Here is a 26677-nt window from a genome sequence, read left to right on the forward strand (position 1 = left end):
GTGTGTGTGTGTGTGTGTGTGTGTGTGTGTGTGTGTGTGTGTGTGTGTTTAGACTTACTAGGATTGCTTCCTCAAACATTTAGGGAAAGGGATCTGGCACCAACTAGGGGCAGCTGGGTGGCACAGTAGAGAAAGTACCAGTCCTGGAGTCAGGAAGACTTCAATTCCTCAGTTCAAATCTGGCCTCAGATACTTACGGGCTGTGTGACCCTGGGCAAGTCATTTAACCCTGTTTGTCTCAGTTTCCTCATCTGTAAATTGAGCTGGAGAAGGAAGTGGCAAACTACTCCAATATCTCTGGCAAAAATGGGGTCATGAAGAGTCTCTCATGACTGAAAAATGACTGAACCACAAAAAATCCAGCACCAACTACTTTGGGGGCATAGTTTGGAGGGAAGGATTTATAGCCCTCCATTCACCAATAGCTTCTACAAAATAGCTAAGTGTCATTCAGCTTCCACTTAGAAACCTGTTTTACTTCTGGAGGCTACTCATCACACTTTTGGGACAGCTCTAATTGTTGGGAAGTTCTCCCTGGAGGCAAGCAGACCTCTGTCTCCTAGGTCTGTGCTCTGCTCACAAGCCAAACAAGAGTCTAATCCCTCTTTCATGTGACAGCTCTTCAGTGAGCAAATCAATAAATCAATTAATAAGCATTCATTAAGCACCTATGATGTGCCAGGCACAGTGGTAGGCTCTGAGAATACAAATACATAGGAAACAAGTCGTACTCTCAAGGAATTTACATTCTAAGGGGAGAAAGGTAGATATATATAGAGAGGATCAGTCAATCAATAAGCATTTATTAAATGCCTACTGTGTACCAGGCATTATGGTAAGCATCTGAGGACACAAAGAAAGGCAAAAGAGAGTCCCTGACATCAAGGAGCTCACAGTTTGATTGGGGAGGCAACAAGCAAACAGATACGTACAAACAAGCTACATATATATAAAGGCCAAACAGGAAATACTCAACAGGGCAAAGGCACTAGAATTAAGAGGAGTTGGGCAAAAACTTTTTGCAGATGTGATTTGAGTTGGGACTTAAAGGAAGCCAGGGAAGGCAAAATACGCAGACATGAGGAGGGAGAACATTCCAGGCAAGAGGGACAGCCAGAGGAAATGCCTGAAACCAAGAGATGGGATTGTCTAGTTCATGGTACAGCCAGGAGGCCAGTGTCACTGGATTGAAGAGATATCTAAATATAAAGGGAATAAATACCTAGTAGTTAAATATAATGTTGTTTGAAAGGGAGAAAACAAGAAGGGGATCAGGAAAAGCTTCATGGAGAAAGTGGTACTTAAGTTGTGATTTGAAGAAGAGAGGGATTCTTCACGACCTAGCTCCAAAGTCATTGCTATGGCCTGGAGACCATAATATCCCCCCTCAAAGCCCTGAATGTTGCTTACAAAACATTTTCCCAGTTATCTAGAATAAGTTTGAAGGCTGATGCTTCAACCCACTCATGGTTCCACAGAGTTAGCAAGTACCCCCAGGACGTGTCCTCTCTTCTTTAGGGCAAAAGCCCAAGTTCTTTCCATTTAAATAACCGTGGCACAGCCCCCAGTCCTCTCCCCATCCTGGTTCTCCAGTTATGATCTGGACAATGCATCTGAAAGTGAGGCTATGACCTGGCTAGTCCCGTCTCAATTTGCAGGCTGGGATCTCAGTTTTTTTTTTTTTCAGCTGTCACTTCCAACTGTTGAGGAATGTTTAGTTTACAATCCATCATGACCCCCCGATCTGTTTCTCAGGAAGTATTGTCTCAGCATACTACATTTACAAAATGGAATGTTTGAAACGTCCGTCCATTCTGAGTTGATTTCATCCTTGCACTGGGATGGGAGGGAGCCTGGAATAAGGCTTTATTAATTCTGAGGGCATGAGAAAACCGACTTAAGGATCCCAGTGGGGCTGCAATGCCAGCCCTCGGAAGGGTTTTCATGGCAACCATCCAGGGATTTGTTTATTTTTAAGCTGTTCCGGAACCCCACGGGAGGACCTTGTCAGCCAGAACATCTTGTTCTCCCAGCCACGGCAATGACCTTGGGGGTAGGTCACAGAGATGAGGGATGAGTGGCTGGATTGGTCTGAGGGCAGTGTGGATGGGCTCCATTTCCTCATGCCTACTCTCTGTCGCTGCGCATACTATCTGCTGCTCAGCTAATATAAAATGCAATCAATGGAGGGAGACTGCGGCATTTTTCCTTTCTTCTTTTTTTTAACTCTGAATTTTAATTTTTTTTCAACATGGAGGCATAACCGCTCCTGAGAGGCTGGACTATAATCCCCAGCGTGCACTGGGGCTGAGGCTGGACACTTCACCCTCCCTCCCCCTTCGGAGATCTATAGTTTGGGTAGCGTGAGCGAGGAGAAGAAAGGTGGCACTCGCGGCCTCTGAAGCGTAGTCTCTCGGGGGCTGAGGCGGTGGTGGCAGCGGCGGGTCTGGAGGTGGCGCGCGACTCACACCTTTGGAGTAGAAGGGAGGAAAGATGAGGCGCCGAAGCTCGGAGCCCGATGCACACTGGGAATTGTAGGCCCCGGCGCGGCCGTGGGGCATGCTAGGCATTGGAGTCCCTCCTTTTCACACCCCCCCCACGCCCCCGTCCCAATCAGGAACCGAGAGGAGGGACGTGTCGGCGGCGGCGCGCCGGGTCCTCCCCCACCCCCGCCCCCGCCTCCGCCTCCGCCTCCTCCCCTCCCCCGTGTGTCCCCTCCCCCCACCCGTCGGGCTCCGCTGGTGCTGCCGCTGCCGCTGGTGCTGCCGCTGCGGACGGTCTGGTGTGTGAGAGCCCGAGCCCGAGCCCGAGCCCGAGCCCCGCGCCCAGGCCCCGCAGCGCGCAGCCGCCACGGACACCGGCCGAGGGACCGGGCACGCCGCCGCCGCCGCCGCCTCCACCGCCTGGGAAGACCAGGGCATCGCCGCCGCTGCCGCCGCTGCCGCAGCAGCAGCCGCCGCCTTCTCCCGCTGCTACCCTCTGGTGAGGACGAGCCTCTCTCCGCCATCCCGGCCCGGCCTGCGCCATCCGAGAGCCCCCGCGCGCCCCCGCGCCCTCCTCCCCTCCCCTCCCTCCGGGGGCCGCAGCCCCCCGCCCCCGCCCCAGCGGGAGGCACTGGGGGGAGGGTGCCGCCGCCGCCCGCGAACACGGGGATGGAGGAGCTGGGGGGGGTGGTGCGGAGAGGAGGACGTAGTGATGGAGCTGGGCAGAGAATGAGGAGTTAGCGGGAGGAGGTGACGAGGAGCCAGACGGGAGGAGGGGATGGGGTGGGAGCTGGGGGGAGAGCGGGTGCTGGGGACCCGCGAGAGGGATGAGGGAGGAAGGAGGTGCGGGGGGGGGATGGTTTGGGGAGGGGGAGCCGCGAGCCAGTAGAGATGGGAGGATGAAGAATGGTGGAGAACTGGTAGAAAGAAGGTGGGGTAGCTGAGAAAGGCGGAGATGGGGAGCCAGTAGGGAGAAGAGAGGAGAAGGGATTGGGGGATTCGAGGGAGGGGGCACCTGCAGAAGGGGATGGGGAAGTTGGAGCCCGAAGGGAAAGGCAGAAGCGGGGCGGTGAACATGCCAGAAAGAGGGAATGAGAAGGGAAAGGGGAGGGAAAGTCAGCTAGGGGAAGAAAATTAAGGGGCTGGGGGGAGCAGAGAGGGAGAAAGGAATTAACTGTAAGAGCTCTACAGGGGAAATAGTTGAGATCATCTGGGGGAGAGAGGGGGGAGATCCAGTAGGGGTAGGAGGGAAGATGAGAAATGTGACAAGGAATTGGCTAGGGGAGAAGGTACCTGGAAGGCCAGGTAGACAGTAAGGACATTCAAGAAATAGCTTTCAGTGCAGTAACATCTGGGAGGAAAGGTAGCACAGAGGGAGAACATAGCTCAGGAGGTAGCTCCGAGGGAGCATTAAGAGGTGATGGAATTGGTGAGTGGATGTTGCAGAAATGCCAGGAAGCCCCTGAGATTTCTGTAGGAGCAAGTTGGGATTAGGAGCATTTGAGCAGATAGGGTAGATCTAAGGTATTAGAGTACTGGTGTTTTGGGACAGTAATGGGGAATTAGGAAAGAAGGGTAGAAGGAATGTAGGCAAGAGCTCCTCCCCTCTCTCCCCCCTCTGTCCCCCCAGGTTGTGAAGAAGAAATATTGGGATTTCTGCCAGTCATACAGAGCAGAGAAGGGTTTGGAGTACTTGAGAGGGCTTGTGTGGTCAGAGGGCATTTACTGAGCCCCTTGTAGTGGTCAGAAAAAGGTACTTCCAGAAGACTCAGTTTCTCAGAAGTTAAGCTATTTAGTATTAGATTTTTATCATTTCTTTTGACTCACATTTGGTAATTGTGTCTATGTACCTTGATATATACCCTGGAGGGACCTCAGACAGGGTGAAATTAGGGGTTCTTTTCTGACATACCTTCAGATTGGAATGGGAAAGTTTAACAAAGCCTGTGCTACTAAGGGTAGTGGGAAAAAAAATGAAGATGGAATGTAGTGTGGTTGATTTCTTTCTGTGTGTTGTCTGCCTCCTCCCCCTTGCCCCTCTTAACAAAACTAGCCTTGGAACTTAGAATTTTAATGGACGTATTTGATGGTATTGAGGTTGTCAACATGAACTTTCATTGGTGATAACTGATGAACAAGGCTGAAAAATATGAACCTTGCTTTATTTCTGAGTGCAGGAACCTTGCTTGTCTGCATAAAAGGCTTAGGCCTTTTTTTCTTTTTAAAATTGATTGCTTGAAGACTCCATTTATTGGTGTCTCAGTTTTCAGGGCAATTAAGTCCATCATCATATCTCAGGCTAATACAGAGATGAGCCCCAGCCTGGCTGCTTTATGTAAACAGAGAGGAGATGTGAAATACTGAAATGTAATAAATATTCATCATAGAGAAGATACCCTACTGATGCATTTTTTTATTTGATTTTCCCCTTTCTCCTCTGCTTGATAAGCTGTAAGATAATGGTTCTATATTTCTATAGATTGAATTTCCTCCTAAAGGGATTTAGATGATTGGGATTCTGTCAAATGTGGACAAACAAGCTGATTGATTTGGGGGCTCAATCACATAACAAGCCTAAGGAATGGAGGCTTCATTTCTATTTCAGTCCAGGACGGGATTTTGAAGCTCATTGGCAGGTTCCTCCTGACTGAGAAGCAGTGATGGAGGAAAGGAGAGGATGTTGGAAGTATGTGGATGAAGGAAGAGGCATATGGAGGAAAACGGACTTGATTGCTTGAATTGCTTTATTTTGTGAAATGTTAAATGTGAAGTGGTTGTTGATTAGAGCTCAAATGTAGGGGAAAATGGTGAAGGATGTAAAGAAAAGGAAATAAGCACCCCGGAATCAAAATCATTTTTATTCTTGCTCAAGTGCTGGGCTCTGGAGTGTAGCCATCAAATCATTTGACTTCACATTTACAGTTAAGAATGTAAAAATAAACAATATTGTGAAGGTTTGCATTTTTATTGTTTACGTTCAGAAGTGAACCAAGTGGCAGAAGGTCTTTCCATTTGAATCAAAATGTGCTCATTGGTTTAACAGTCATTTATTAAGCATCTTCTATTTGTAGGGCCCTATGCTTGATGTTTGGGAGATAGAATGATAACTTCCTTTTCCATTGTACTTTAATATTTACAAAATGTTTGCCTCATGCCAGCCCTGAGAAATATGTAGTTGCTACAATCATTGTCCTCATGATATGTCTGTATCTCTATAGGCATATATATATTGCTGCTATATATATACTATAGAGTTGAGGCTCATCAAGGTTAAGTGACTTGCCCGTGGTTGCAAGCAGATTTGAACCCTGGTCTACTGATTTAAAAACCTTTGTTTTTTCCCTACTTGGTCCTCAAGTTTTTAGTCTATTAGGGGGAATAAGTCAGGGAAATGAATGTACCTTAACTGTATAATAATAAAGAATAGAACAAGAGGGGTTCAAAGTATAATACATATTATGAGGATCATAACCCTTAGAGCTGGAAGAGGCCATCTAATGCAACACTCATTTTACAAGTGAGGAAACTGAGATCTGGGAGGTTACATGACTTTTCCAAGGTCATACAGGTAGTAAACATTAGAGGTGGAATCTGAACTCAGAACATCTGCTTCCAGAGCCTACCATTTTTTGCACTGTACTAGACTGAGGAAGAAAAGATTATCTCTTACTGGAGAGATCCAGGAAGGCTTCATGGAACAGATGATTTTAAGTTACTTATTTGAATAATAATAGCTATTTACATAGTTTTACATAATATTTACAAGATTTCAAAGTGCTTTATAGGTATTACTTCATTTGATTTTCTCATCTGAGTGAGGTAATATCCCCATTTTATAGTGAAGGAGGCTGAAGCTGAGACAGATGATGTGATTTCCCCATTGTCATAGAGCTAGTAAATATCTGAGGCTGGATTTGAACTTAGTTCTTGCTGAAGGATGGGTAGTATGTCAGCAGGCAGACAGGGCTAGCTGGGAATGGCCTAGGTATTGGTAATAGTGTGAGCAAAGGTGTGGAAGTGGGAAACTGTGTGCTGTGTACCAGAGACAGGGCTGAGTGTAGGGCACTGTGCTGGGGAAGCAATGGAGAAATAAATCTGGGAAGGTAGGATGCTGTCACATTTTGAGGCCCCTCAATGCCAGGTGATTTATTTGGGTTTTATTTGGTAGCCACGAGGGAGCCAATGAGTTTGGAGTAGAGGAAGCATGTGATTCATTCTATGCATAAGGAAGATTTCATCTGGCAGCTCTGGGCTAGATGAATTGGACAGGGAGAGACTGGAGGCAGAGAGGACCAGTTATGTATTTATTGTTATGCTCAATCTTTCCCCACTCTAATAATAACTCAAGTTTATTGATAATTGATATTATTATTATTGATAATTCAGTAAGTGTATAACTAGTACAAGTAATTCTCAACATGATTTTGTTTTAGGGACCAAAAATTATTTCTTTTTTTTTTTCTTTCTCCCATCTAGTGATGCACTGTTTGAACCTGTAGTTTTTAGCATTCAAAATAATAGACTCACCAGAGAGATTTAGTGGCTCTTGTAATTGCAGACATCTGCAATGTAGGACTTAGGTCCTATTTTTCCAAAGTAGGTAACTTCTGGAATATGCAGGTCATATGGTGCCATATAGATGAGACATCTGATAGCAAAACATTGTATATACTTCTGAAAATGATACTAACAAGTCACATTTGTCTAGAATTTAAAGTTTACAATGTGCTTGTCTCAAAACACCTCTGACACTTAAGTTTCAGGGAGGACTTTGTCACTGACAGTGTGATCTTAGGCATGCCATTTCCCTTCTCTGGGGGGTCTGTTTCCCCTCTTTAAAAATGAAGGCCTTGGGCCAAATGATCTCTTAAAGACTATTTCAGCACTAACATGCTAGCTTCTAAAGTCCCTTCCAGTCAAATCCAGCTTTTATTATTATGGACCTGCTATGTTCAAGGACTAGGTGCTTCTGGGGATAAAATCACCAAATGAGAGGGAGTCCCTGTCCTCAAAGTGTTTACATTCTACTAGGAGTTTGAGTTGGCAAATACAGCCTATTCTTAATTACATCTGCATTGTGGATAGTTTGGGGCCGGTTTAACCTCTTACTTTTTTTTTTCCCCTTTTGTTACCCAGCACCCTCCAGGGCTGGTTTCCACATCCATCCAACCAATAGGCCTAACATTTAAGAAGGTAAATTCTTTTCAATGGACCTATAGCACATTCCAAAGCCAAATAGAATCCTGGAACATTTGAGCTGGAAAGGCCTGTGGAGAATCATCTGAGGGCAAATCCTTCATTTCACAGAGGAAACTAAGGCCCAGGGAGGGAAAGAAGTATGCAAGCAAGCAATTGTTAAGTATCTTCTGAGTGTCGAGCACTGTGCTAGGTACTTTACGAATATTATCTCATTTGAGCCTCACCACAATCCTGCAAGGTAGGTGCTATTATTATCCCCATTTTACAGATGAGAAAACTGAGGCAGACAGTGGTTAAGTGACTTGCTCGGGGCTTGCACAGCTACTAAGTGTCTGAGGCTGAATTTGAACTCAGGTCTTCCCGACTCTAGACCCAGTGCTCTATCTGCTCAGCTACCTAGCTGCCCCCAGTTTTCCCCCTACCCTCCACCCTGGGGAAGGGAGAGGGTCAGAAGCTCATAAAGAAGGAGGCTGTGACTGGACACAAAGTATCTTGATTCCCTGCACAGAACTTGTTCTGCTATGTACCCCATCTCACTGTATATATTCAGTGATGATGAACATAATGGCTTATGGGAGTAATGTTTCCTGAAATTCTGGAGGCATGTTTTTTTTTTTAATGAAAAAGAAGAGAAGACCCCAAACCAAGCATCTTTGGATGAACTGAACTATTTGCAGACTTAATTATAATTAAGTGCCCATTCCATAGGAACTTGGGCTCGTAGGCTTTAAATTGGTCATGTAATCCACCCCCTCTCATTCTTCAGCTGAGGAAACTGAGACCCAGAGAGATGACTCACCCAGGTAGGAAGAAATTTGAGAGCTAGGATTCCAGCTTTCCACCATATAGTGCTACTGCATATCTAAAATCACTTTATGTTGTATGTATTTTGTATAACTTGGGTTTGTTCATAAATAGTTACATTTTTATGTTTTTAGATGTGTGAAGCCCAAGATAACAGGAAGGGAAAACATCATTTTCTTTGATTTCTCATGAACATAAAGTGGAATGGATTTATTAAGTGCTTACTAAGCACACAGGACTGTGCTAAACTCTGGTGATACACATAGAAAATCAAGATGGCCCCTGATTTCAAGGAACTTACATTCTATAATTAGGACAGAGAGCTCATGACACATACATTTTAGGACAAGATGGAGGCCAGCTGGGTCTTAAGGGACAATGACAGGCTAGATGAGAAGACCTGGGAATCCCTTTAAAAAAGTCCTTATTTGGGCTTAGAGATCCCTTTTTCTGAGGTTTTGTTTTGTTTTTTATCCCTTGGACTTTCACTTCTTTGGCATATTTTTAATACTTTTCTTTCCAACATAAATATTAGCAAACAATCTTTCAGTATCAACACAACTTTGTATAGAATCACAGTGAAGTAATAGAAAATATCACATTTTACTGTACTTTTTTTTTCCCCTTCGCCCCACTACCTAAGGCTTCCTGGAAGAGGTAGCACCAGAACAGGCCTTGAAGGAAGGGAGGGACTTTTACAGATAGGAATGAGCTCTAGCTCATGGGGGCCAGTGGAAGCAAAGGCTTGAGGACAGGAGAAAACAGAGTAGGAACACAGGACAGAGAATGGTCTGCTGTGGTTAGAGTGTAGAGCTCAGGAGCAGTGGTTGGAGCCATGTTGTGGGGGCCTTGAGTGCCAGCATCAGGGTTTTGATTTTGATTCCTTAGGCCGTGGAGATCTGGGTTTAGAGTTGGAGAACCTGGATTTCAATCCTAGCGTTGCCATGTTCAGCCTTTGTGAGGTTGGACAAGTCATTTAACCTTTCTGTGTCTTTTTTACTCTGTTTGCAGATGAACTGTAATTATTATAATTAATGGACTACTTTGAATGGAAGGCCTTCTACAGTTGTTCCATTTCTTTTTTCCCTTTGCAGAACTCATTTACATCCACTTTGTGAAGGTGTCTGGGTCCCTTTCTTGTGTACATATTGTTGGGTTTCCTGGGCTGTCTTTTTTCTGCTGTAGACATTTTAAAGGGCCAGCCTGGGCTCTGTGTTTTCTGCTCCTTCATTCTTCAGTGACAGTCTCGATGATGATCTTCATTTATCTCCTCATCCTGCCCTTCAGGCTCCAGCATTTCTGCTCAGGCATATGGTTCTCCCAGAGCCTTTTCTTCATTGTGGCTTTTCTGAACATGCCAAACACTTTTCATTTTCATTTCCATGGTAGTGCCTTGGGTTATACCTGAGGGCTCAGGCCCCAAAATAGAGCTGAATATAATCAGTCCTCATGACTAGAATTGACCTTCAGATAGCGTTCGCTCTTTTCAGAGTGACTTTGCTACCCTGTCTGATATTGTTAATGGTGTCTGCAAATGGTCTTAGGATCATGGAATTTAGAGCTAGAAGGAATCTTAGCAATAGTCTTGTAACTTGATTTTATACATGAGGAAACAGAGGCACAGAAAGATTTAGTTACTTGCCCAAGTCGACACATAAAGTTACACACAAAGTAAGTAGCAGAGCTAGGATTAACTTCATAGGAAAAGTATATGGGACATTTGACCTAATGGTATTATAGTGGGGGTTTTGAGCATACATTGGGGTTTGATTATGTTATACTTGTACAGTTTTGAATGTAGTTCATGTTTCCCTCCACATCTGGCTTATATCAAAACTATGATTTGTACTTAGTGCGTAACTCAATGTTTCAGAGAGATCTTATTTTCAGAGTGTGTTCTATATTTAGTATTAATGACATTGCAAAATACTGTTAAAGAGCAACATTATAGAAGGCAGTGTGGCATAGTGGATAGATCCTACCTTTTAAGTTAGAAAGACCTGTGTTCAGGTCTGGCTTTTGACACATATTGGCTGTGTGACCTTGGACAAGTCACAGCCTCTCTGTACCTCAGGTAATTCAACGAGGCTATAAATTGCGGACAAAGTGGGGATCTGTATTAGTAGAGGGAATTTCATCGCTGGAATTTCCTAGCTCAGCGAGATCACAAGCATATCCCCCCCCACAAATTATGGAGTATGAACGTACATATCCTTTAATTCTTAGTGTCTAGCCTACTGTTTCACATATAGTAAGGCATCATAGCTTGGTGGAAACACTTGCCATTTACTAGCACTTAATAAATGCTTGTTGAACAAATGATGTGGCTGAGTGGGTATTATAATCTCCATTTTACAAATAGTCAACAGTCGGCAATCATTTATTAAGGCCTTATTATGTGTCGGTTACTGTGCTAAGTGCTGAGGACACAAAAAGCAAAAGACAAGGTTTCTACCCTCAAGGTGCTCATGTTCTAGTGAGGAAGAGAATGCACAAATAACGATGTACATCTAAGATCTATAGAAAAACAAATGGAGAGTAGTCTCTGAGGGGAGGCATGGGGGAGGGGTGGAAAGGCTTCTTCCAGAAGATGAGATTTGAGCTGAGACTTGAAGGAAGCCTGTGGCCAGGGTGAGGAGGGGCTTGGGGGACAACCAAAGAAAGTGCACAATTGGAAGCTTGACAGTTTTGTGTGTGGAATAGCAAGGAAGGCTATGAGGAAACTGAGGCTCAGAGAGGGTCTAGATGAGGGCTTCTTAAACTTTCCACTAGAGACGCCTTCAGCACTTCTTAAACTGTGGGTCGTGACCGAAGAAGCGCTGGAGATCACCGGATCACAGAGAATGTACATCCGCAAAGGTAGAAAGGGACCAGATTATGAAGCACTTGAAAAACTTAAACAGAGGTTTTTATATTCGATCCTAGAGATAATAGGGAGACACTGGAGTTTATTGAGTGGGGGGTTGGGCTGTGTGTGTGTGTTTATGTATGTATGTTGCTGGGGGAGTGACACAGTCTTACCTGGGCTTTAGGAGATCATTCTGGCAGTTGAGTGGAAGATGGACAGGAATGGGAAGGGCCTGGAGGCAGGGGGAACCAGGAGCGTGACTATGAGGAGAGAGAAGGGGACATATAGGAAAGATGTTGGGAAGGTATGAAAATGACAGTGGATTGGACGGGTAGGGTAAATGTGAAAGAGATGCTGAGGATGCCGTGAAGTTGTGAGCCTGGTGGTTCCCTAGCATAGCAGTGCTGGGAAGAGAGGAAAGATAATGAGTTCTGTGTTGGCTTTGAGGTACTTAAGGGATATGCAATTCAAGCTGTCCAAAAGGCAGTTTGGTGATTTGAGATTGGAGCTTAGAAAATGAGCCTGAGAGGCAGCTAAATGGCACAGTGGATAGAGCACCAGCCCTGGAGTCAAGAGGACCTGAGTTCAAATGCAGCCTCAGATACTTATTAGCTGTGTAACCCTGGGAAAGTCACTTAACCCCATGTCTCCTCATCCCCACCAAAAAAAACCAAAACAATGAAAAGAAAAGAAAGTGAGCCTGGGAGAGTATTTAGTGGAAAGAATGCTGGATTTGTAAACATAAGACCTAGTTTCAAATCCCTGCAATGTTGCTTTCTACCTATTTGACATGGGGCTGGTGACTTCCTTTGTAAAATGAGGAGGGTTGGGCCGGACAGCTGCTGAGGTCCCCTGTCCTGTGCATCGATGATCTATGACCTGTGTGAGAATACTCTGCTAATGAGTGGCCAAGTCTTCTGGGTAACTGGTGTTCTTCCCTCTTTGCCTTGCTGCTTTTTTACAGTTAGCTGCTGTTGAATGAACACTTAGTGTAATTCTACCAAGAACGTTTACACCTTGCATTTACCAAACACTTTAGCATATATGAACCCTGTGAGTCAGACAGAGCAGGTCTTATCGTTCTATTCCAGACCAGGAAACTGCAGCTCAGAAAAGCTAAATGACTTGTACAATGTCACACAGGTCACAGAGCCAGTCCCTCAAACTGGGAGGGGAAAAGAAGTGTAAGGTAGGGGCCTTGTCCTCAAAAAACCCAGGGTCCTTTAGGAATTTAAGACATCTTTACAAGGATACAAGTACTAGGACAAGGAGACTATGTTCTCCTTTTCTTCGGAGAGAAAATTGATTTGGTTAAAGTTCTTTGACTGAGGACAGGCTTCTGAAAATGCGCACAGGCATGGGTCTTTTCTTCCATTTGGAGAGTCAGAGTACTTGTGAGATGAGCAGCCTGTGACCTTTGTCTCCCAAATAACCAGCTTCAGATCCTACCTGAGAGAAACCGATTGGAAATGCCGTTCCCGTCTTGGGAACCGTAACAGCAGGCCAAGGTTTTTTTTGGAGCATAACAGTCTTCTCAGCCGTGAGGAGAGGACCCCAGCAAGGAGGAAAATGTAAATGAAGATAGTGTCTAGAGCTAGGGCACTTTGTACTATTTCTTGGTTTATAATGCCTCTGCATCAGTCTGATCTTTCCATGTTCTGATGAGAAAGAAGAGCATGCTGGCAAACTAAACACAACTCATGGTGCTAAACTTGACTTGTTTTACACTATAGGGTCCCCAACCAGTAAACTGGGATTTACTGATGATTCTTCCATTAAGTTGCCTCCATCACTTCCCTTCTCATAGAGCCATTGAATCCCAGAATTTTAGAGCCAGAAGGGACATTGGAAACTGTCCTGTTCAAACTTTTCATTTTATACAGAAGGAAACTGAAGCCCAGAAGGGCCTAACCTCACCTCCAAGAGGGGAAAGGGACTGACTGGTCAGGCTATGCCAAGTTCTTTTGAATGCTATGTGTCAGAGCTTGGCGTGGAATACCCTTGTTCTGGTAAACCAGCTTTTGGAATTGGCCAAGGTCACACAGAGTATTCTCTCCTTCCCCTTGGTTCATTCAATATTCAGTATTCTTTGGGTAAACATCACTTAAGTGTATACTGTGTATTGGGGAAGACCTCAGTTCAAATTCCTTCTCTTATTGTTACTAACTATGTGACAATGGGCAAGTCATGAAACATCTCTTTGCTTCAATTTTATTTCTTTCTATTTTTTTAGTCTTCAGTTTATTTTTTTAAAACTTAATAATATTTTATTTTTTCCCCAGTTACATGTGGATAATTTTCAACATTCACTTCCGTAAGATGTTGAGTTCTTCCTATTTCTCCCCTTCCCCCACCCCAAGACAGCATGTAAATTGATATAGGCTCTACATATCCATTCATATTAAACCTATTTTCACATTAGTCATGTTGTAAAGAAGAATTAGAACCCATGAGAGAAACTACGAGAAGGAAGAAACAAAAAAAAAGAAAAAAGAGAGAGCAAATAATATGCTTTGATCTTCATTCAGACTCCATAGTTCTTTTTCTGGATGTGGACAGCATTTTCCATCATGAGTCCTTTGGAGTTGTCTTGGATTCTTGCATTGCTAAGAAGAGATAAGTCTATCAAAGTTAGTCATAGAATATTCTGGCTGTTACTGTGTACAATGTGCTCCTAGTTCTGCTCACTTCACTCAGCATCAGTTCATATAAGTCTTTCCAGGTTTTTCTGAAGTCTGCCTGCTTATCATTTCTTATTGCACAATAGTATTCCATTACATTCATATACCACAACTTATTCAACCATTCCCCAATTGATGGGCATCCCCTCAATTTCCAATTCTTTGCCACCACAAAAAGAGCTGCTATAATTATCTTTGTACATGTGGGTCCTTTTCCCATTTGTATGATCTCTTTGGGATACAGACCTAGAAGTGCTATTGCTGGGTCAAAGGGTATGCCTATTTTTATAGTCCTTTAGGCACGGTTTCAAATTACTCTCCAGAATGGTTGGATCAGTTCAGAACTCCACCAAGAATGCATTAGTGTTCCAATTTCCCTGCATCTTGTCCAGCATTTATAATTTTCCTGTTTTGTCACGTTAGCCAGTCTGATAGGTGTGACGTAGTACCTCAGAGTTGTTTTGATTTGCATTTCTCTAATCAATAGTGATTTAGAGCATTTTTTCATATTACTATAGATGGCTTTAATTTCTTCATCTGAAAACTGCCTGTTCATATCCTTTGACCATTTATCAATTGGGGAATGAGTCATTTACAATCATGTTAAACATATTTCCACATTAGTCATGTTGTGAAAGAAGAGTCAGAACAAAATGGAAAAACCACGAGAAAGAAAAAAACAAAGAACAACAAAAAAAGAGAAAATAATATGCTTTGATCTGCATTCAGCGTTCATAGTTCTTTCTCTGGATGTTTGCCTCAATTTTTTTTTTATCTAAAATGGAGAGGGTATTATTTGTACTGCCTACCAACTTAAGAGGTTTTTGTGAGAAAAGTATTTTGTAGATGTTAAGACAATGTATAAACGTGAGCTATTTTTGTCCTGCAGACCATAATTACACAAGAAAGACGTGATGGTGGAAATGGGCATAGAAAGAAAGGGACCACATAGGAAATATAATGTGGAGGTAGTTTCAACAGCACTTTGCAGTTTGTTGGATATGGGAGGTGAAGGGAAAGAGAAAGAGTCAAAGATAACATCAACTTTTCCAATATGAGAGATTGGCTGATGGTGCCAGTAACAGAAAAGAAAGTTGGCCTTGAGAGGGAGAAAGCTGAAATAGTGGCTGGATGGTATAAGAAGGCTCAAAAGAAAATTATTATCATTATTTTTTAGTATTAGGGAGTCCTGAACATATCTGTGGGCATATGGAATGGGAATGACCCCAGAGCAAAGCTTTGGGGATGGGGTAGTAAAGGCTGGATTCAAAGGGGCACAGGTGGAGGCAATAGCCTAGGCAAGGAGTGGGGGACCCTCTTCCTTTGAGGCTAGAGGGAAGGAGGAGAGAGTGGGAAAATGTGAACAACTTTCAGGATAAGTTTGCTCTGTGAAATATTTAGTGCATTAAACATCAATGGTAATTGCTAAATTGCTTGTATCTTTTGTATTAATAACAACCTTACTGTTTTTACAAAGTACTTTCACAAATACGTTGTCTTTATCCTTGTTAGCTACTGAATAAAGATCAAGCTGGTCTTTGGGGTATCCCAAATGCAACTATATTTTGGGTATAACTGTAGCTTACTTTTAAAAAAAATGTTCCATTTTAAAAACTAAGTCAATACGTGTTACCCGGGGATTCCCAAGTACAGATCAGTGACCCCCATCTCTATTTGAGCTTGATACCATTGCCCTACCCATCGCCTCTCTGCTAAGGGGTGGGAAGAATGCTTTTTCATTTATCTTGTGAAGTCGTGACTTTTGTGGGTTTATTTTATAGCCTGCTACTTTACTGAAGTTATTGTTTCAGTTAACTTTTGGCTGAATATTGTTGTCTTAGTAAACTGTCATACCATCTACAAAAAGTGGTAATTGTTGTTTACTCTTTGCTTATATTGATTCTTAATTTCTTCTTTTTTAATATCTTATTGCTGTAGCTTAGCTTTCTTTTCAATTCAACAACTATTTGTCAATTGTTGTATGCAAAGACCTGTACTAGAACAGGGGATACAAAAATAAAAATATTGTCATCCCTGATTTAAGGTAGTTTGTGTTTTTTTAAAGTAGGGGGAAATTGGACTTAGAACCAAGTGTGTGTGACACATGGTAGAATGTGATAAAGGCAGAAGAGAAATCCAGGCAATGTGCTCCAAGAAAATTTCAGGAGGAAGAAATTGTTTGTGTGGGAGGAGTTAGAGACCAGGAAGTCTTCTTATAGAAGGTGGCACATTTGGTAGACCTTGAAAGTAGCATTTTGATAGCTGAAGTGCAAGAGCAATAGGTCCTGGGCATGGGTAATGTCTTCTGTGTGTGTGAATGAAATTTTAAATTTACGTATTGTTTCTAGAAGCAGATACATAAGTTCTTATACAATTATTTTCCAAAAATGCACAAGAAATTACTATAATTTTGTTTACAAACCAAAACACATATTAAAATCAATGGACTTTGGATAATTCTCATTCTGTGGTATGCTCAATACAAATGGTACACATCTGCTTTGAAACATATGGAAAAGTGTAAACTACAGCAATCTGGATTGCACGTATTAATTTTATGGCACTTCATCACCACTATAAAATTTCTTAAACCCAACATGTATACTTCATACAAAATCTATAAGAATTTTTTCTGTTGTTGTATAGAATACTTTTCAGTTACAGCAACTACACGACATTTTTCCATGTTATGATTAACTATTAATAAAAAGGATGTTTATATAAACATTCTTTACAGGATTAAAAAAGTATTAAAAAATTCAAGTTTGTGATTACTACTCTACCAGTAATTTTAGTTTAGGATCTTAAAGTTATTCCTGGAGCAAGGGATTGTTCCTTATTTGTGTATTCAACAAGACTATCTATTACTGGTAGTGTGATTCCATTTTCAAATTCATAATTCACATACTATGAAATGCAGTTAGAGTTAAAATAAAAATTATTCTTCTGATTAAGTCATAAAGTAATATTTCTTATAATGAAAACTGAAATATACAATATTTTAAAACTGGCATTTCTGAAAGCAGTGATTTTTAAGAAAAACATTTAGATTTTTGTGGCAAAATTCGAGACATTGCATATTCTTCCCCTACTTAAGACTTTACTATTTTCCATCATGTTTTAATAATACTTGCTCAGCAATTATAAAGTAATGTTTAATGTATAATTTATGTTATCATATTCCATTAATTTAGTCTTTTGGCACATTGTTTTCTTTTCTTTTTCCTCTTTGGTAAGGCAGGTGGGGTTAAGTGACGTGCCCAGGTTCACACAACTGGTAAGTGTCAAGTATCTGAGGTCACATTGGAACTCAGGTCCTCCTGACTCCAAGGCAGGAGCTCTTTCCACTGCCCCACTCAGCTGCCTCCACCATTGTTTTAAGAGCAAGATGACTGATCTAAACAGCTGGTTCAGAAATTCTAGATTTAAAAATTATTTTTCATTCTATAATCATTTCCTAACCTAAGGGTCTGTCTTTCAAACATTTAAGAGTATTGCACTAAGTGGAAAGAACAATTTTTCATTGGTAGTGTCTTGCCACTTTCATCTCATATATGCTAACCTTTAGCCAAACTGAGCTGCTTTTTGTCTCCCTTTTCATGTCCTATATTTTTCCTGCTTTCTTCTTTTTGCATGCACTATTCTCCAGTTGAGGTATTTCCTCCTCCCACTTTTGCCTTACTTGCTAAAATTCCACCCGTCTTTCAGGGCCCACTGGTTTTATGAAACCTTTACACGGTCTAGGGCTTCCTAACCTTTTTTTTGTGTTTTGAACTTCTTTGACAGTCATTCTGGTGAATCTTATGGATTCCTTCTTAGAAGAGTGCTTTTAAATGCATAAAATTAATGAAAGACGTTGGCTTACCGAGGGAATCGATTATGTTGAAATAGTTATCAAAATATTAAAGAAACAAGTTCACCGACCCCAGGTTAAGAACCCTAACGAGTCAGAAATACTCCCTCCTACTTTGAATTTCACATTGCACTTCTTCTGTGAGCTGACTCTATGTTGTTTTGTATTGCGGTTATGTGTGTGTGTGTCTTATCTCCATACTAATCTGTAAGCTCCTTTAGGGTAAGGATCCTATCTTGTTCATTTTTATTTTTCCCTAGTACTTTGTACAGTGTCCTTTCTGCACAGGTGCTTAAATATTTGTGTAATAGTTAGTGTATCCTCAGTGTACAGATGAAGAAACTGAAGCTCAATGAGGTCAAATGATTTGCCCAGGATCATATAGCTAATAAATGGTAGATTAAGGACTGTCACTTAATCAGGTCTTTTTTTCCCTCTAAGTTTAATGAGAGTACATGGAAGCTTTCACTTATGTTTAGAAATATTCTAAGGATTTTAGTAACTTATTACATGCTTTAATAATATTGTATATTGCGATTAATTCTTACAAGTGAAATTATTATAAGTGATTTCAAGATTTTTTAGGTGTTGTTTGTTCTGAACAGTTCTGGGCTTTAAAAGATGTGATACAACCATGCCAAATAGTTCTACATAAAGTATCACTTATATAGTCATGCTATGAATCAGTCCATTTATTCAGCAGACATTTATTATGGACCTAGTACATGCAAAGCAATGTGTTCAGCTTTAGGGAATATGTCCATACTCATCTTGGAGAATTGACAGTCTATTAGAAGTGTTAGGTATGTCATTGCCTCTGCCACTGCTGATCCCCTGCTATGGGAATGGCAAGCTGGAAGTTTGCCCAGCTGGTACAATTCAGGCTGGACCTGGCCATTAATTTCTCATATTTTGCTTCCCAACTCTGGGATGTGCTATGTGTGAGCTCTGGCATAGGCCTTTGTGGGCACCTCCACATGCCATGCAAGGGGAGGAAATCCAAGACCAAATGTTATGGATACTTCTGCCACCCTATGTCTTCCAGCCTGATCTGGTCTCTCTCCTGTGTGGATTTGATTCACTCTCATCACAACATCCTGATTTAAACAAAGAGTACTCTTAAACCATCAAGAATAAGCTGCTTTTTGCATACAAACCAGTTGTCCACATATCAGCTCCCTTTCTGCTCGCAGGAAGCCTTCCATCTTTCAGTGGACAGGTGGGTACAATTAACTGCTGAAAAAACCAAAGGTTCCAAACCTTTGTCAGTGAAAACTTTAAGGGAAACCTTTCCCAGGCTGTGCATGCCACAGGTCTGCTCCGTTTCACTCTCAGCTCTGAAGCACCGTAATCTCCAGACGAGGGGACTGAGGGGAATATAAGAAATAGCAGAATGTGACTTGTAGGGGAATACAGTTTTCTGGTACATGAGACAGGCTCCATCTCCCAGCTTTGTGCGTTAGCACAGACTGTCCCCACACTTGGAGTTCAGCTCCTCAGAACCTTAGAATCCTGTCTTCCTTCAAGGCTTGGCTTAGGTGCCACTTCCTCAGGGAAGCCTTCCATGATTCCTCAGTTGTCACAGCATGTTCTGTTCTTGGTTGATCTTGAATTTACTTCTAAATGTTCATAGTGTGTCATCCCAGTATTATAGCGTAGTCTCTTTAAGGACAGGATTTGCATTGTTTTGGTCTTTATATTCCCAGCTTTGTTAATGGGACTATGTGTGTACAAGGTATGTATGTTGAAGCAGGTTCTTTTTTTTTTTTGGAGGTGAAGTTTTATTTATTCTCTCTATGCATATAGTGAAGTTAATAAGCACTTATTAAGCGCTTTCCATCTGCTAGGATAGAATGTGAATTATAGGAATTTGCAACTGGAATGCACTTTGTTTTTTTTTATTAATTTATTTTGATGTATCATCAGTCATTTCCATAAGCTTTTGAGTTTTAAATTCTACCCCTCTCCCCACCTCCCTTCCCAAGACAGCACACAATCTGATATAGGCTATACATATACATTCCTATTTTCACATTAGTCATGTTGTAAGGAATAATTAGAACCAATAGAAGGAACCACAAGAAAGAGGAAACAAAACACAACAGAAGAAAAAAAAGAGCAAATAGTATGCTTCGATATGCATTCAAACTCCATAGTTCTTTCTTTGGATGTGGATAGCATTTTCCATCTTGAGATCAAGTAAGTTCTTATTAGATGTTTGTTGAATTAAGCTGAATAAGGAGGAACTCATTTCCAGCTAGATAAATAGGGAAGATTTCATGTAAAGGGTTTGGCATTTGAATGGCATCTGGAAGCATGTGTGATGTCAACAGGTAGACATAATTTGATGTAGATTTAGGGCAGGGAGGGACTTTGGAGGTCACCTAGTTCATCTCTGTCATTTTATTGACAGGTGTTTTTGGAGGATCCCAGGCCTGGGGAACTTGAGGGGTTGAGATAGGACAATGTAGGAAATGTCTGAGGGATTGCAACCGGTCCTTGAAGAGTACAGTAAGTATAGAGTATATGCAGAAGTACAATTTGAGCTGAAACCAGAAAGGTATGCTGGAGCTAGAGTATGGAGGATCTTCATTGCCAGGGTAAAGAGCTTATTGTGGCTAATAAGGAGCTGCTTAAAGAGTGAGTGAGCAGGGGAGAGACATAATCAAATCTGGGTGTTGGAGCATAATTCTTAGTATATGGAAGAAGAAAGGGCAAGAAGACTCTGGCTACCAGGAGACTGTTTTTGAGACTCTTGTAATGTCATTCAGGCCAGTTGGTTGAGAGTTTACCATAGCAGAGGCTATAGAGACAAATAGGGAGGCTGGAATTTAAGTGAATTGAAGGCACAGAGTAATTGGTACAAAATTTCGTAGTTTGTGTTTTACCAAAGGGCCAAGAATACACTATTATTTGTTGTTTGACTAGGGCTTCTTCCCAGGCTTCTTAATGATGAATTTGCTGAGATAGCCATTTAAGAGATCTAATTAACCTTAGAGATATAATTCTCCTATTAATTTTTGTTCTAGACTTGTGATTTCATGAGTATAGGGAACTTCCATTGAGGAAATACTGACTACAGTAAAGATCTGCAGCTATGTTTAGAGAGTTGTGTGGGGGCAGTGAGAGGTTAAATGATTTGCCCATGGTCACAAGGGCAGTGTGTGGCAGAGATAGGACTTGAACTCAGGTCATTCTCAGTCCATGGCCAGCTCTCTTTCCACTACGCCACATTGCCTACACTTCCACTGTGCTCTCTGGAATGCTTGCTCCATAGGTAATAAACTCGTTTTCATCTTATATCTTTTCCTTTCCCTCTTTTTTCATCTTCTGGCCCTCATTGAGACCTGGGTTCCTTCTGATGACACAGTTTCTCTGTCTACCCTTTCCATCACTGTTTGCACTTTAACTCATAACTCTTGACTCACTAGCTGATGTGGGGGAGTTGGAATACTCCTTGCTTTCCATGGGCACTTCCAAACTCATGCTCTGCCACCATCACTTAGTAACCTCTGTTCCTTTGAGGTTCACTGTATCCGTATCTACCACCCAGTCAAAATTCTCATTAAATATTGTCTACCTACTTGTTTGCATGTTGTCTTTCCCATTAGACTTTGACCTCCTTGAGAGCAAGGGGCTACTTTTTATCTTTCTTTGTATTTCCGTTGTTTAACACAGTGCCTGACATGTGGGAGGTGCTTAATAAATGCTTATTGACTGACTTCCCCTTGAATTGTGTATTAATGTACTCATACTGACTCAGTGATCTGGTATTTGTTACTCTGATCATCCAGTATAGAAAGTGGAGAGAGGGTTAAACTTCGAATCAGAAGAGCTAGGTTCAGGTCCTGGTTTTCCCAGACCTAGCTTTGCCTTCTTGGCCAAGTCCCATCCCTTCTCTTGGCTTCCATTTGCCTATCTGTAAAATGAGGGGATTGGATTAGAAGATTTCTGAGGCTCTTTTCCATGATGACATCCTGTGATTTTTAACAGTTTATAGCTTCAAAACATCTTTTCTGGGACAAAAAACAGATGTTTGTGTACACATACACACACATATACACATATATGTATGCACACACACACATAAACTTCTTGACATTCACTGGAAGTCCTCTACAATCTTGTGAAACCCTGCCTTGACCATTTTGTTTTGTACTGTTTCCTTCCATGTACTCTGCATTATAGCTAAATTGAGCTGCTTACCTATCCTGTGCTTGTCCCATATTTCCCCTTTCCTTCTTTTGGTTACATTGTTCCCTAAGTTTGAAATGTGTTCTATACTTCCCCACTTGTTGAATTCTTATCCTTCCTTTAAAGCCTTACTCAGATGATACTTCTTAAACAGTGTCTTCCTTGACCCTTGTCAGTAATGACTGATCTGTCCTTGAATCTCAAGGAGCCCTTTGCCTTATCTCTCTCTTACCATGTTAATCATGTATGTCAATACTCCTGCTATTAGACTGTCAGTGCAGGTACAGGCTATGTCAATTGTCTAAGCCTTTTATCTCTAATCCTACCGGAAGCACAGTATCACATAGAATGGATGTTTAATAAATTGTTTGTTGAATTCAGTTGGTGTCTGCTGTCTCTGAAGACATCTCATGAAAATGACTTTTGATCTGGGGAACATGGTATGCAATTTAGCCTACACAGGTCAGTATAAGGCCAACAATCCAAGTTTATAGGTTATTTTATGCTAATTACATTTTAGGTTGGCTTTTTCCTACTGACATTTAGGGAAGCACTTTAATTGCATTGGTGCCATCTTTCCAAAGCACATTTAGGATTACTTCTGAGGTTTCAGCATAACTCAGCTGAGTTGACAGCATATTTCATCCATAATGTGTAGATAGTTATTAACTTTAGTCAAATTGTGTCACTCTCCTGGCTTGACCTTTCTGATCCTTTTTCTTAGAGCCTTCTATTATGTGTTGATTTATTCATTCAGCAAATATTTGAGTGGCTACTATGTTGTAGATGCTGTGGGAACTATAGTGTATGGGGGGGGATAAAATGTATTTATGTCAGAATCAGAGAATTTTAGAGCTAGAAAGGATCTTGGTGGCTCCAGTTCCCTCTGTAACACAAACAGACTTTGCTGGAAGAAGTCCTGTAACCCCTTAATAAAAGGATTTATTCTGTGAAGTTTGGATTCAGTCAAAGGGCCAACCAGGCCGCCACCCCTGCTATAGCTTATACCCATGAAGAAAGCATCAAAATTCCACTAGGCAGCCAAGGGAGAGGTTCAGAGGCCCTGTACTAAAGTTTATGTACTTTATTAATAGACCACTTTTAAAATGATTGTTGTTGATGATGATGTTATTAACTTAAAATATAATGCCTTAAAATTCAGAGCACTTTAGGTGCTTTACAAAACAAGTGCTTTAGCACTTTACAAAACTCTCAAAGTTATCGCTTTTGTTTCTTACAACAACCCTGAGGCCAGGACTTCTTAACCTGGGTTTCATGGGTGTTCTGTGAATTTGGATGGGAAGAAATTGCATCTTTAACTAACCTTTAACTGAAATTGAGCATTTCCTTCCATGATGAATGTAGGTGATAAAACAGAATCCTGAGAAGGGGTCCATTGGCTTCGATAGACTACAATAGTGGGTCTTCATGATACACAAAAAGTTAAGAGCCCTCGCTTTAGGCAGAGGGATAATTTCCATTTTGCAGATGAGAAAACTGAGAATGAGAGATTGATTATATGACTCACTTAAGGTGTTCAATAGACTATTTAAACAGAAATAGAAGTAATATTTTAGGGAGATTTATATTCAAAATTATTAAAACAACAACAAAAATTTTTGTTGCCTAAGGAATTAAAGCTCCAATTAGTGAGGAAACTTGGCTTTCCAGGGCTTCCCTTTTTCCAGAGGGTTTCATGGAGCTGAGGTTGTTTTTGTTTTTGTTTTGTTTTTGTTTGTTTGTTTTTCCTCTTTAGACAAATTAATATTTTCCTAGGTATGTTGCTTTCTCTCTGGAATGTAAACTCCTAGAAAGGTAGTTTTCTACACCTTCTTTCATCACGTCTGTATGCCTTACCGTTATTAGTTGATTTCTCTCTGAGGCAGGAGTTTGTAACCTTTTTTTGTGTGTCATGGACTTCTTTGGAAGCAGTTTGGTGACATTTATGGACCACTTCTCAGAATAACATTTTTAAATACATAAAATAAAATACACAGGATTGCAAAGGAAACCAGTTATATCAAAATGCAGTCATCAAAATATTAAAATAAATCCATGGACTCCAGGTTAATAATTCCTACTCTAAGGATTCTTCTAGCTCAAAATCCTATGAAATTAAGTAATAATCTCAGTTTTTACTAATGAGAAATTTGACCAGTTTGAACTGTAGAATATTTATAAAGAAGTTCAGTTGTATTTTAGGTACATACAGAGACCCTTGAAGAGTAGGCACTTAATAAATGTTTTAAAAACTGAATTGAGTCATACCAGTAGATCAAAGAAAGCTAACAAAGTATTACTTAATAAAAGCCTTTAGGGAATTTGTTTTAATGAATGGCTGGCAAAGAATTGTAATTAGCATATCTATTGTATATAAATTGGTGCCTCTGAAGTGCTTGAGGGTGTTTGAAAGCAGTTTATTTTCTTAAGTATCTTAAACTTTTTTCTTCAAATGGGTTTGTACTATTAATCTACATACTCTATGAAGAAAGGGATGACTGCAGTACGTTTAGTTTAATATGCCATAGATACTGAATTAGAGAACGGAATGTTTCATAGGAAACACTGGATGGGCAGGCATGAACCAGGTTCCTTTGTGGCTCACTTGTGAAGTTCTGTACTTGCTTGGAAAATTACCACATCTAAAACTTTACAGCTGGTGCTAAGTAATTTACAGACTGGACTGTGCAGCAGCTCTGACTCTGGGCTCTAGAAAACTAGGTAGGAAAGGGACTCAGCATCCTCTTGGCTTTTCAACTGTTTTGTGGCAAGAAAGTTCAGATCCCTTCTCCTTGTTCACCTCATCTCAATGTGCCTTGTGGATATGGAAAAGGAGAAGAGAACTTAGATCTTCTAATCTTCCTTCATCCACTCTCTCTTGACATTGTTACTCCTGACCTGTATTTTTGGAGGACAGTGGGACTGAACTTCAGTTTTACTGGTTTTGGGAGCTCCCAGTAAGGAAATTCTATCAATATACATCAGTGCTTGTTCTGCACTTTCTAGTCCTAAAGAGTTAGCTGCTTGGGCTATGGGAAGGTGAAGTCACTTGCTCAGTGTCATCTATAGAGGCCAGGCTTGATCAGGAGTTTTCCTGCCTCCCAGGCTCTCCAACTGTCCTCCACCAAGCAGTCTTTCTCTTCTGCATTAGATGCTCAAAGATTTTCGCTTTGGGGAGATCCCATCATCTAAAAGGGTGCTCCAGATGCTATGAAAACTAGCAGATGCTTTTATAGATTCATAGATTATTTGAACTAGAAGAGATCTTAGAAACCATCTAGTTTAATCTCTTATTTTATTTCTAAATTTTCTTATTATTGTGAACCTAACCCAAACAAACATTAACATTTTCTGATACAAAGAAGAACAGAAAAAGGAGACGACATGTGAAACTGAATCTCCATTGTGTACAATTTGGGTATTTTATTTTTTGTGTATTTAAAATTTAACATGGTAGCTCAGCCCTGCCCTGCATGTTTGTGTCCCCTTCTGAACTTCCTTCTGCTCTACTATTTATTTTTTTAATGATTTATTGATACTCTTTTCTTCCTTTTTAGTAACATTCTTACTAACCTCTGATTCCTCTGACATCTTCCCCTCAACATAAAAGCCCTCCCTTGTAACAAATAACTATAGTTAATATAAAACAAATGAACACGCTGGCCAAGTCTGAAAACTGTATCATTCTGTTCCTCTGGTCCATCTATCATTTCTTGGCTGGGAGGAAAGAGACATGATTCATCATCAGGCATCCAGAGTCAGGTTTGGTCACTGCATTGATCATCATTTTTAAGTCTTTCACAGGTGTTTGCTTTTGCAGTTGTTTTCCTGGTTTTGCTTAGGTCATGTAAGTCCTCTTAGGTTTCTCTGAATTCTTACAGCCATTACATTCATATACCATATTATGTTCAGCCATTCCCCAATCCATGGGCACCCCCTTAATTTCCAGTTCTTTGTCACCACAGAAAGAGCTGTTATAAATATTTTTGTACATACCGATCCATTCTTTCTTTGATCTCTTTAGAGGTATAACCTAGTAGTGGCCTAGTAGTGTTTCTGAGTCAAAATGTATGGATATGACTTTTTGGGTATAGTTCTAAATTGCTTTCCAGAATAATGTGACCAATTTATAGCTCTACCAATAGTATGTTATTCATGTACCTGCTTCACCATAGCCCTTTCAACAACTGTCATTTTCCTTTTTTGTTATCTTTGATCGCTCTGAAGTGTAACCTCAAAATTGCTTTAATTTGCATTTCTGTAATAGTGATTTTGGAGCATTTTTTTTCATGTGGTTGTCAATAGCTTGCCTTTTTTCTTTGAGAACTGCTTTTTTCATATCCTTTGACCATTTATATCAATTGGGCAGTGGCTGTTGTTCTGATAAATTTGAATCAACTCCTTATATATCTTAGAAATCTGACCTTTATCCGATAAATTTTATTATGGGAGAAATATCTCCTCTCTGAGTTCATGCAGTGGGTAACTGCTGCCAAATATATGTATTTATCACAATGCTGAAATTATGAAGATAAAAAAAACCTGAGTTTTATTATCATGTTCAAGCATAGGTTCAGGCTTCAGAGAAAACCTGAACAATCATGAATAGTCTGAC

General features: G+C 41.0%; 1 protein-coding gene across 1 annotated transcript in view; it reads left to right on the forward strand.

Moving 5' to 3' along the window:
- The first annotated feature begins 2918 nt into the window (after positions 1-2918).
- The window catches only part of FAM168A (family with sequence similarity 168 member A), a 185583-nt gene continuing 161824 nt past the window's right edge, over positions 2919-26677 (forward strand). Inside the window, exon 1 of the mRNA XM_027848109.1 lies at positions 2919-2982. The gene's annotated coding sequence lies outside the window, so the exon portion shown is untranslated. The remainder of the gene's footprint in view (positions 2983-26677) is intronic.

Source organism: Vombatus ursinus, unplaced genomic scaffold, assembly GCF_900497805.2.
Source record: "Vombatus ursinus unplaced genomic scaffold, bare-nosed wombat genome assembly UNPS02005659.1, whole genome shotgun sequence".
Classification (NCBI taxonomy): Eukaryota; Metazoa; Chordata; class Mammalia; order Diprotodontia; family Vombatidae; genus Vombatus; species Vombatus ursinus.